The sequence below is a fragment of the Pinus tabuliformis genome, chromosome 1_2 (genome assembly GCF_031772625.1).
Source record: "Pinus tabuliformis cultivar Carrire ecotype Pingquan chromosome 1_2, CPIR1, whole genome shotgun sequence".
NCBI classification, from domain to species: domain Eukaryota; kingdom Viridiplantae; phylum Streptophyta; class Pinopsida; order Pinales; family Pinaceae; genus Pinus; species Pinus tabuliformis.
Genome location: NC_142298.1, coordinates 1,215,728,913 through 1,215,741,216, shown reverse-complemented (window position 1 = coordinate 1,215,741,216; position 12,304 = coordinate 1,215,728,913).

Here is a 12,304-nt window from a genome sequence, read left to right as displayed (position 1 = left end):
AAATTGGATTCTTCGTGAGTTTTATGCAACTCTGATTATCGCAGTAAATTACTGAAGGTCTCAATGCCTGACCAAATAGACCAAACAACATCTTGCGAAGCCATATGGCCTCACAACTAGCCAAACTAGCAGCCATACACTCTACCTCAGTTGAGCTCAATGCAACTAACTTTTGTTTCCGGCTGATCCATAACACAACTGCCGAACCTAACCCAAAACAACACCCGGAAGTACTCTTCCTATCTGAAGCACAACCTGCCCAATCTGAATCCGTGTACCTTGCTAGTCTCACTCCATCACCCTGTCTATAATCCAAACCAAAATCCACAGTCCCTTGCAAGTAACGAAGAATGTGTTTTGCAGCTACCAGTGCACTCTCCTAGGCTCACACATGAACTGACTCATAGTGTTAACTACAAAACATATATCTCGTCGAGTGTTGACCAAATACATCAAACAACCAATCAACTGTCCGTATAGAGTAGGATCCACCAACTCGGAATCAAAAGTGCGAAGCTTCTTCCAGTTAGTGATCATAGGTGTAGACATGGGTTTGTAGTCCTTCATGTGAAATCTGCTAAGAATATCCACAATGTACTTCCCTTGTCCCAGGAAGAAATGTCCCTCCTCCTACCACACCTCTAATCCCAAAAAAGAATGCATCAAGCCGATATCCTTCATCTCAAACTCTGAAGCAAGATCTCTCTTGCAGCCCTTAATGAGTCTCTCTTCGCCGGTGATGATCAATTCATCAACATACAACACCAAAATGAGAGGCTCCTCACCCACCACAATGAAGTATAGGTTCGGATCAACCTCACTCTTTGTGAAACCCAACTGCTGCAAGTATGTATCAATCCTCGAATACCAAGCTCTAAGAGCTTGCTTCAGGCCATAGAGTGTCTTTTTCAATCTTCATACATGGGACTCCTTCCCATGCACCTCAAATCCCTATGGTTGCTCAATATAAACCTCCTCTTGAATGAAGCCATTGAGAAATGTGATCTTTACATCCATCTGGTGGATCTTCCAACCCATCTCTGCTGCAATCGATATAATGGAATGAATAGATGTATATTGAGCTATGGGAGCGAAGGTCTCCTCATAGTCAACTCCCTTTACCTGTGAGAACCCTCTCACCACAAATCGAGCCTTGAACTTCTCGATGTTGCCATCTGCAGCATGCTTTATCTCGTAGAGCCATCTGGAAGTAACAACTTATTTACCTTCAGGCCTCGGCACTACCTCCCAAACATCATTCTTCATAATAGAATAATACTCCTCCATCATGGCCTCTCTCCAGACCTACTCGCTGGCTACTTCCTCATAACTAGAAGGTTCGGAGTCAACAATGCTTGTTACCAATGCCATGTAACTACAAAACTACTCAGGTGGTTTACTCTCTCTAACCTGTCTCTTTGACCTAGCAACTGATGTGGCCTCGCGCAAGGTATCTTGAAGCCACTTGGGCTTCCTCCTCCCTGAGCATACTTCTCCCACCAGAGTGAAAGAATCCTCATCATCATCAAAAGCCTAGACTCCTAAATGCCTGTCAACTGACCTCATGCCTGAACTTGTGCCTGTAGATGTTGAAGTATCGTGCGAACTGTCCATTAGTGGACTACCCTGTGAACTGCTCTGCGGACTGCCCTGCATGCTGCTCGAAGAACCACCCACCTGACTCTGAGAGCCACTGCTCACTGATGGACTTAACATTGTAATCGACATACCTCTTGATCCCTGACCACTAGATCCCTGTGATTGACTTAGCTGCTCCTGAGGGTCTGGTGACTCTGGATACTCTAACTCTCGTGACCTCTTGAAAGCTCTCTCCTCCTCGAACTTCACATCCCACCTGACAACCACTTTCCTTTGTGTAGGAATATAAATCTGATAAGCTTTCGAGGTCTCGCTATAACCCACAAAGATGCCCTTGTCTATAGTGGGCTCTAGCTTGGTCTTGTCCTCCTTGGGGACATAGGAATATGACGGGCCCCCAAAGATATGAAAGTGCCCAACATCAAGCTTCTTCCCAGAAAAAGCCTCCTCCGGAGTCACATTCCCCAAGGCACGATGTGGACTCCTATTTTGCAAGGACACATCAATGTTGCAGGCCTCTGCCCACAAAAATAAAGGTAACCCCTCATCATGAAGCATGGCTTTGGCAGCCCCTGCAATGGATTTGTTCTTCCTCTCTGCAACCCCATTCTGCTGGGGGTAGTAAGGAACTGTGAACTCCCTCCTAATGCATGTCTCAGCACAAAAATCAACAAACTCACCAAGGTATACTCTCCTCCATTGTTCGACCTGAGGACCTTGATCTTCCTACCTGTCTGAGTCTCCACAAGAGCTTTGAACTCTTGAAACCGCTTGAAGACCTCACTCGACCTCACTCTTGGTTTTCAAGAAATAAATCCAGGTCTTCCTGGAGTGGTCATCAATGAATAAAACATAGTACTCATAGCCACTCAATGATACATGAGACATCCGACCACTCACATCGGTATGTATCAAGTCAAGGATCCCGATTGCTCTGCTGTCACTGCTGGGAAAAAGGGATCTGGCAAACTTCCCCATAGCACATCCTCTACATACCTCAAGGTGATCAGAACTGAAATCTGGCACACCAGTGGTGATCTCCCGTAATGTACTCAAGGCCCCATGATACATGTGCCCCATCTTACGGTGCCAAATCTCACACAACTCTAGACTGCTAGATCTGTTGTCGGTCTTGTCTCAGGTGCTGCTACTCAATGCCATCAGGGGCTGGAATGAGAACTTGTACACCTTGGCATGGCACACACCAATCTCTCTAGCTGAAGAAGCTAGAGTTCCCCTAGGATATATAAGCACCTGCACTTTCCTGAACAACACATCATACCCTCTATGCTCAAGCGCTGAGACGAATATCAGGTTCTTCTTCATTCCAGGCACATATAGAACATCTAACACTTTCAAGGGAGGTTTGGGTCCCCTATCAAATGTCAATGTCCCCACACCTACTGCTCTAACAATGCTATCATCACCAAGTACTACCTCCATATCAGTATCACCCTCTGAAAGCTCTGAGAAGTACTCTCTGACTCCTGTCATGTGGCGAGAAGCGCCATTGTAACCATACCAAATGCTAGAAGATGCTCTGCTAGTAGCGAGGAATGCACACTCCCTCTGAACTTGTATGGCAGGTGATTGTGCACTAGTGGCCTCACAAGCTATGAACCCAAACTCCCGATCAAATCTCTCTGAGAAGCTCTCTATCTCTGTAGAAGCTACCATGGGTTTGTCTTTTCCTTTCTTGTTTTTTTTCTCTGGACACACAACAGCATAGTGTCCCAACTTTTTGACAATTCCAACATTTGACTTTAGAATAGTTCTTCTCCTTGTTCTGATGTTTGCATTTACCTTTTCTTTTGCCTCCACTGTTGGAAGCTTGCTTCTTTGATCTACCCTTCTTGCCTCTTGCTAACAATGCCACATTGTCATCCTCCTCCACCTGTTTGGCTGCCCCAAGACGGTTCTTTATGTTCTCATTGTGAATGTAATCATCCCACAACCTCTCCCAATCGGGAAGGTTTTCCCGTGCAACAATGCCATCCACAAAATTCTCCCAAGTCTTGGGAAGACCATTCAAAGCAATTCTCACCAACTCAGTGGATGCAATGATCTCACCTATCACTGCCAACTCATCTCTCACTGAAGTGATATTTGTGAGGTATGTTGTAGCATTGTTAGTCTTAGCCATTTTAATGGCCTTCAGTTTCTCCTTTAAGACCATTTTTCTATTTTCATTTGAGCTTTAGTAAAGACTGGTCAAGGCTGTCCACATCTCATGTGCATAAGTCTTTCCTCTCGCATGAGGAATGACATGATCTTTGATTCCTTCCAGAATCAACCTTTTTGCCTTATCATTTTTTTTGTTAAACTCTGCCAACTGTACAGGGTCAGCAGGTACTACTATTAGGTTCTGTGTGGTATTTACCATAATGCCCCAGACTTCTGCTTCCTCAAAGATGCTATGGATTCTCTCCTTCCATGCATTGTAATTGTTCTGCCCATCCAACCTGTCTTCAACTCTCAAACCCAAAGACATGTTTCACTGTCTACCAAATTGAAATTTTCAAATCTGTGGTAAAGGTTTCTATTTTTTGTGTAAAAATCAGATTGTTGTAATTTTCACTTTGTTGTCCCAAACTGCACTTTTCAGCCAACCAAGCTCTGATACCATGAAGAAATTTTAACCCCCACTCCGGTTATCAGTTTTCCTTATTGCTCCATGCATTTAGTTTTAAATCCAAGCATGATAAAAAATCTAAAATCTAGAAATGATAATATTTTTCTGAAAACACAAATTTAGAGATTTCACAACTACTGAAATTGTAGAAATAAAACACAACAAAATTATGACAGCCACACACAGAAAATAACACAATGAATTTTGGTCAATGTGACCCTGGAAAAATCCCCTACAACTCTTGGGGAACTTTATTTCTGAAAATGATTTTACAGAGAAACTTAAATACAAAGTAAAAATTCTAGCAACCACAAATTACAACTTATCTCGATTTTCGTGTTTGAACTCCACCTCGAAAATCGTGCAATCAGCAAACAGCCAAAACATAAATTTTTACAGCAATAAAACAACATTAAATGTTGTACAGGCAGCCTCGAAAAATGTGCCAAAACTTATTGTCCCTCTTCCTCGATTTCTATGCCTTTCTCCTGTTGTATGGTTTTTCCTTGGGATGCATGCCAATAAATGTTGCTGCCCAGATTTGCTGAAATGTCTTCTTATTGCTCTCCTTCATTTCCTCACTGTTCAAAAATTCTCTCCTCGCTCTCTCTTCTCTTTCTCTCAAATGTTCATGAAAGAATGAATTGATCTTTTCATCTTCTCTTCTCCTTTTATTCTTTAAATGACCTTTTGGGTTACCCTAAGATCTAATGGCTGAGATTCATTTAGATCTAGGGATGAGAATAAATGTGCATTTAATTCTCACTTTCTATTTTTTAACTCACCCACTTAAACGAAGACCCACTTAGCCTTTTATTTCCATGGTCACTTTTTCACTTTCTAATTCTTCATTCACTTTTATAAAGTCACCTTTAAATTAGAATGTAACTTTGCCACTTATAAAGTCACTTTTAAATTAGAATGTAACTTTACCACTTATAAAGTCACTTTTAAATTAAATTGACTTTACCACTTATAAAGTCACTTTAGGAGAAAAGTAAAAAAAATAAAAATTGGACACTTTTCCCTAGGCCAAAGATCAAAGCCTTATGGAACTATTTGTCCTCTACTACCCAAATTTTAACAATACACAATAAAGCCTGAGGGAGAAGTCTCGATTTAGGGCCTAGTGATCCGGGTTTGGATTGCGGGAAATCCTGATAGGATGGTTTCGATTTAGGGCCTAGTGATCCGAGATTGGATTTTGGTAAAACCTGAGAGACAAGGAGACGAAAAATCCCTCAAGGATAACAATGGATTCTGGATGGCATTCCAAGTTTGATTCGGTTGTGATCAGATTACCGGTTTTGGTGTGTTCACGATTTGGTGAGGGTGGAGGTGGTTTAACCTCTAGACTTCCTTGGTTGTTCTTGGATTAGTTGTTTTATGAGATCCCCTTGGAATATGGCACGGGGGTGACTGGCTGAAAGAGAGATTCGTTCAGCCTTGTCTATGGTCGAGTGGCACGTGGAAGTCCCAAACCTGGTCGGATTTGCCTATGTTGATAAAAGTTAAGTTCTCTTACTTTTGTAGTTGTTTATCTGTGGATTTAATGGTTGTCATATCTCTTATATGTATGGGTTTTTGTTGGTTATCAGCATGGTTAAATGACTGGTTCATGTCATGGTTATTTCATGTATTTACTTGTAATTGTTAAATGGATGGATATAAGACCTAATTGATCATGTATTAGTTCAGTGGAGAATGAGTTGATCCTTCTCGTTGTGTTTCATAAGTTTTTTCAGTCATTTATGCTTTGTCTTGTATCCTAGACCTGTAAGTTGAATTGATGCCCAGTGTTTGACAGAATGTCAGTCCCGGTTGGGGATGGGCAAGCCTAGCCCTGAGGTTGATTTTTTATTTATAAGCATTTTTTCATGTCTTTGATGGATTTTGAAGGTTGTAGCAAGTTTTGGGTAGAGGCCGAGATTCTGGGCTAGAAAAGTGGCTCAAATCTCGAGGTCGCTGGCACAGTTCTGTTGAGAAAAGTCCACAGGCACTCGCACAAAGGCCTATGAGAGTGACTTTGAGTTATTGGTCATTGTCTTGCCTATATCATGAGAGTGACTTTGGGTTAAGAGGCTTGAAAAATCAGTGGGAACTGAGGACAGGATGTCTGAGTGGTAACATGTCTCTTGGGGGTGTAATTGCTTATGTGGATGGGTTTGTTTAATGAGTTTCATCGATTCCATCTCCTTAAGATCACCAAGGAGATTGAATCCCTTATAGTAACCTCTCTCAACACATGTTTGCCCAGCTAGTTGGCTGATTGGGTGGACCTGGTAGGAGGGGGTGTTACTGATTGGTATCAGAGTATGGTTGCACTCTCCTTGGGTGAATTTGTTGGTCATGCATGCATGTCAGTTGCATGTGTGTCTCTTACGCTTGCATCCCATGTGCTTGTTGCATTGCATCGTGTTGATCATGATTGTAGTAAGGTTGTCATTAGGAGCTTAATGTGATTTTGCGAGATGCATCGTCGGAAGTTTATGATTGGTTGCATATGGTTATATGTTTCTTACATGTTGATTATATGTCGCTTGACTACATCCTTGTATGTCGAGTGCATTCTTGAATGTTTTGATTACATCAATCTTGTAAGTTGATTACAAGAATTGATCACTTATGTTCGACTACATGTGTTCATATGTATGTGTAGTTGATTAGGCATTGGTTATGCATGTTGATAGTTGCATGTGACAATGTGTTCAATGGAGTAATGGTTGTGGTCATGCATGAGGTCACAACATGCATTGTTGATATGGCCTTGCATTAATGACTAGACCATAGTTAGAATGGTGTTTATGCGCTGATACACTTATTTGATATATGTCTATATGTTGTTATGATTATGTTATAAATGTATCACGTTGATTTGATGATCTTCCAGACAAGGCATCATCCCCGAATTATGCTAAGGTACATTGGTTTATTGTGATTTGGTTAGTTTGTCATAGTATGCCTTGCAGGAAAGAGAACAGATGGCTAGAAAGGTGGTAGACTACATAAAATCTCCCGATGCATCAGATGGGCAGCGTGGTGTGGGGCACTCTTCTGACCTGGTAGACACATTGAAAAGCATGAAGGAAGAAATAAGGAGTTGTAAAGTAGAAAATGACAAAATCATGCAAGCATAAGAGAAACAAGCAAAGGTGAATGCAATACTACTTCAAAGTTTGTCAAATTTGTAGCGACAGGGACCACTTTGGATCATCCATGGACATGAGGACATAACTAATGGGGCATATGGTAGTAGGTCTCCTAGTAGACACGGGTCAGATAGATCTGACACGATCAAAGATGGAAAGTTGTTGGACACTCCGAATAGGAGAGGTGATCGACACAGGTACTATTCCAGTTTTGGTTCTGATAGACATCATGATCGTCATTGTCATCATCCTTACAGGAGGAGTGATAGGGGATACTTGTCAGATGAGTTTAAGAAGGCAAAGCCACCTACCTTTGATGGAGAGATGAAGAAATCATAGGATGCAGAAGCATGGTTGCTTGGTATGAAGAAATTCTTCTGATTGCATGATTATTCAGAAAACATGAAAGCAAAGATAGCCACTTTCAGTCTCAAAGGTAAAGCAGATATTTGGTGGGAAGATGTGAAGAATGTCAAAGGTATACATGAGGAGGATTTGACTTGGCATGCATTTGAAAGGCTCTTCAAGAAGAAGTACTTTTCGGAGAGGTACTATGACAGAGCTAAGGAGTTTTATGAGTTGCAGATGGGTTCTATGACATATGATGAGTATACTAGCAGACTTTTGGAGTTTTTGAGATATGTGCCTTACCTCAAGGAGGAGAAGGCAAAGGTTCAAAGATTCATTAGTGGATTGCCAGTTGCATACAGAGACCGGATTGAGTTCGATGAGCCTAGATCGTTGGAGGAGGCCATCCGAAAGTTGAAGCATTGTTATGAGCAGTCGAAGCGCAAAGTTGAGCCCAAGCATGACTTGAAAATAAATGAGAAAGCTAAAGGAAAATGGCCACCAAAGGGAGGAAGACCTCAAGATGGAAGTGAAAATTAAAATGAAATTCCTTACAAGAGATTCAATACAACTGAGAAAGGGTGTGGAAAGTGGCAAGCTATAGTATGTGGTATGGAACCATTGCAGTGTTGAATATGTGGTAAGGATCATCACAAGAGGGATTGTCCGCAGTATCAGAGTGGTGGTCCGCAGTATCAGAGTGGTGGTAGACCCCACATCTAGCTATAGTTATATTAATTCCGACCTGGTGGACAAGTGTGGTTTGAGAAAAGAAGTGCATGCATAATCTTGGTTGGTATAGTTGGTTACAAGTACAAAGAAGCGAGTTCACCATTAGGTAAGAGCTTGTGCGTTTGAGTTAAATGGCATGCCTACATTAGCACATTTGAATGTATTGTCATTGGGTTCGTATAGTATGCTTTTGGGTATGGATTGGTTGTACCTTCACAGAAACAAAGTGGATTGCTTCAACAGGGCCATTGAGTGTGTGGATGATGGTGGGGAAAAGAGGACTTTGTAGGGGAAGAAGAAGCCTACATTAGTGAGGATGGTTACTGCTATGCAGGTTAAGCAGAGTTGTAGAAAGGGTTGTGTGATGTTTGCAATGCACATTTCTAGTGACAAGGGCTAGGAGGTTGAGGATGCAGATGTGTTGAACAGGTGCCGAGTCTTGCAACAGTTTTGGGATGTATTTCTTGAGGACATTATAGAGTTTCCACCTCATAGGAAAGTATACTTTTCTATTGAGTTGGTGCCAGGGGCATCCCCAACATCAAAAGCACCTTATAGGATTAGCACACTTGAGTTGGTTGAGTTAAAGTTACAAGTGAAGGAAATGTTGGACAAGGGGTACATTAGGTCGAGTGTATCTCTTTGGGGTGCACCAATGGTTTGGTGAGGTTTAGAGACATGATCTATGTGTCGAATTGCAGTGAGGTCAAGAAGATTATCTTGAGGGAGTTTCACGCGAAGCCATACTTGGGTCATCTAGGATATCAGAAGACATTGATGACGGTGAAGAAGTTATACTATTGGATGAATATGAAGAAAGAATTGGCAGAGTTCATCGCTAGATGTTTAGATTGTCAGTAGATCAAGGCGAAATGTAAGCATCCAAGTGGTCTACTGTAACCTGTAATGATTTCAAAATGGAAATGGGAGGTTATTTCCATGGATTTCATTACAGGTCTTCCGAGGACAGTAAAGCAACATGATTCTATTATGGTTGTGGTTGACAAGTTGAGCAAGGTAGCTCACTTCATTCTAGTAAATACTACATATTTAGCTAGTGGGGTAGCACAGGTGTTCATTAGAGAGATAGTGAGACTGCATGGTGTTCCAAAGAAGATTGTGTCAGATAGGGATATGAAGTTCACTTCCAAGTTTTGGAAGGAGTTATTTGCAGGCTTGGGCACAGAGTTGACCTTCAACATAGCTTATCATCTGTAGATAAATGGACAGACAGAGAGGGCCAACAGGATCTTAAGGGATATCTTGAGGATGTATGTGATGCACCAGCAGAAGAAATGGGAGAAGTATCTTCCATTTGTTGAGTTCGCATACAACAATGGTTATCAGGAGTCATTGAGGATGAGTCCTTCGAGGCATTATATGGACGAATTTCTAACACTCTCATTAGCTGGAGTGATCCAGTGAACATGGTACTTATTGGACCAAACAAGTTGACAGACATGGATAAGGAAATTCAGGTTATAAAGAGGAATCTAAAGGCAACACATGATAGACGGAAGAGTTATGCGGATCAACACAGGGTGTTCAAGGAGTTTCAGGTTGGGGAGCATGTGTATTTGCGGATCAAGCCCAAGAAGATATTTAAGGATTGGTTCATGTGCCAAGTTGGCACCACGGTATTGTGGGCCTTTCGAGATCCTTGAGAGATTGGACTAGTGGCATATCGACTTGCATTGGCTCCAACAGTGAAATTCCATGATGTTTTCCATATTTCATTGCTTAAGAAGTATATAAAGGATGTTGATCATGTTATTGATTGGTCTGTATTACAGGTGGAGCAAGAAGGAGAGTTCCAGCTAGAGCCTCAGTGCATATTGCAGCGAAAACATCTCATGCTTAGGAACAGAGCCATAAAGAAAGTTAAAGTGTAGTGGAAGCACTTTGGGCATGAAGAAGCTACATGGGAGATGGCGGATTAGATGCAGGCCATGTATCCTTCATTATTTGTAGGTTGAGGCAAAGCAATTTTGGTTTGATGTTGATATATGTTTGGGATATGTTTTGTTGATGTTTTGGTATATGTATGCATATGTATATGGATGTAAATACTGCCATGAGCTAAGTTATAAAGCTCCAATAAGTGATATGGGTGTCATATTATTATGGTTGTTATATTGTCATGTTGTCATGATGTTTTTCTTTTGAGCAAGTCTTTCATTGTAAATACTGCAATGAGGAAAGATATAAAACTCCATGGGCAGTATCCTTGTTTTTCAATGGTTTTGCTGAGATCATGGTGTGTTTTAACACTGAGGACGATGTTCCCCGAGGGGGATGGTTCTGTAACAGCCTTGGTGAAAATTCATGTAAAAAAAGTTAATAAAGGTAAAATAAGGCCATGGTTAAGGGACACTTATTCCAAGCTAAATGATGGGAAAATATATCCTAGTGGACATCATTAGATGTGTGCTTTGGCTAAGGAAAATTGGCAAAGGCTAAGGCAAAGGCATTAAAAGGAAAAAAATGCCTTTTTGGCATATTTCTTACTGAAAATAAAGGAAAGTAGGAGAAAAAGAAGGTAAAAGGTCACAGGTTGCATGTGAGGAGGAAATTGAAGGAAACTAATGGAAAATGAAGAAAATAGAGGCCTCAATAATAAAAAGGATTTTGAGGATCAGTTGGTAACCTTTGGAGCTCTCTCCTTATTCTCTCTCTCTCACTCTTGGTCACTTAGAGTTTTCTTGGAGCACTCTAGCTCTGAATTAAGTAAGGAAAAGCAAGCAAAGGGAAAGGAAGGAAAGCAAGGATCAAGGAAGAAGAGCAGGATCAAGTAGTTTCAGCAGGAATACTTGCAGGCAACCTTTTGCATGTGTGATTTCCTAACTAGTTTGGACATGCATGGCTTTGCATGTTGGTGTATGGTTCTCTTGTTGTCGGTAGTATGGTTTTGTCGGGTTATGACAATGGTTTTCAGCCTAGCCTTTCCGGATGCCATGGTGTTGGGATGTTTATTTCATATTTGAGCTTTGGTTTGTCGGATGGATTTTGGAATTCGGGGCAGAGGTGGTCTCAGGGTTCATTCTCAAAGGCCTAGGAATCCCTTGACCGGTTTTGGTGGGATACATAGTAAAACCTGAGGGATAAGTCTCGATTTAGGGCCTAGTGATCTGGGTTTGGATTGCGATAAAACCTAATAGACCGGTCTCGGGTTAGGGCCTAGTAATCTAGGATTGGATTGTTGTAAAGCCTGAGAGGTAAGGAGATAGAAAATTCCTCAAGGATAGTGATGGATTCTTGATGGCATTCCAATTTCGATTCGGTTGTGATTAGAGCATTGGTTTTGGTGTGATCACGGTTCGCTGAGGATGGAGGTGGTTTAACCTTTGGATTCCCTTGGTTGTTCTTCGATTGGTTGTTCTATGAGATCCTACACTCATGCTTGGAATATGGCACAGGGGTGATTGGATGAAAGAGAGATTTGGTTCATCCATGTCTATGGTTAGGTGGTACCTAATTGATTATATGATAGTTCAATGGAGAAGGAGGTGATCCTTGTGGTAGGATCTTATACCATTAGGAGTCATAATTTTGAATGGCTAAGGTTAAGCCTTGTAATATTGTACATACCTTTGTGTTTTGCAAATGTTTTCCATATTAAAAAAGTAAAAAATGTAAAGAGGGTATGTCCTAAAAGAAAAATCAAAGAACAAAAAGAAAGAGAAAAGGTAAAAAAATGAAAATATATGAACCCAAAAAAAACAAAAAGAGAACATGAAAGTGAGCAAGTCTAAATGTCACTACTATTTTTTGATGCATAATAATGATTGTGTGCAACTTGTAACTCATGCCACAATCCATGGTAATCAAACTGTTAAATCTTGAT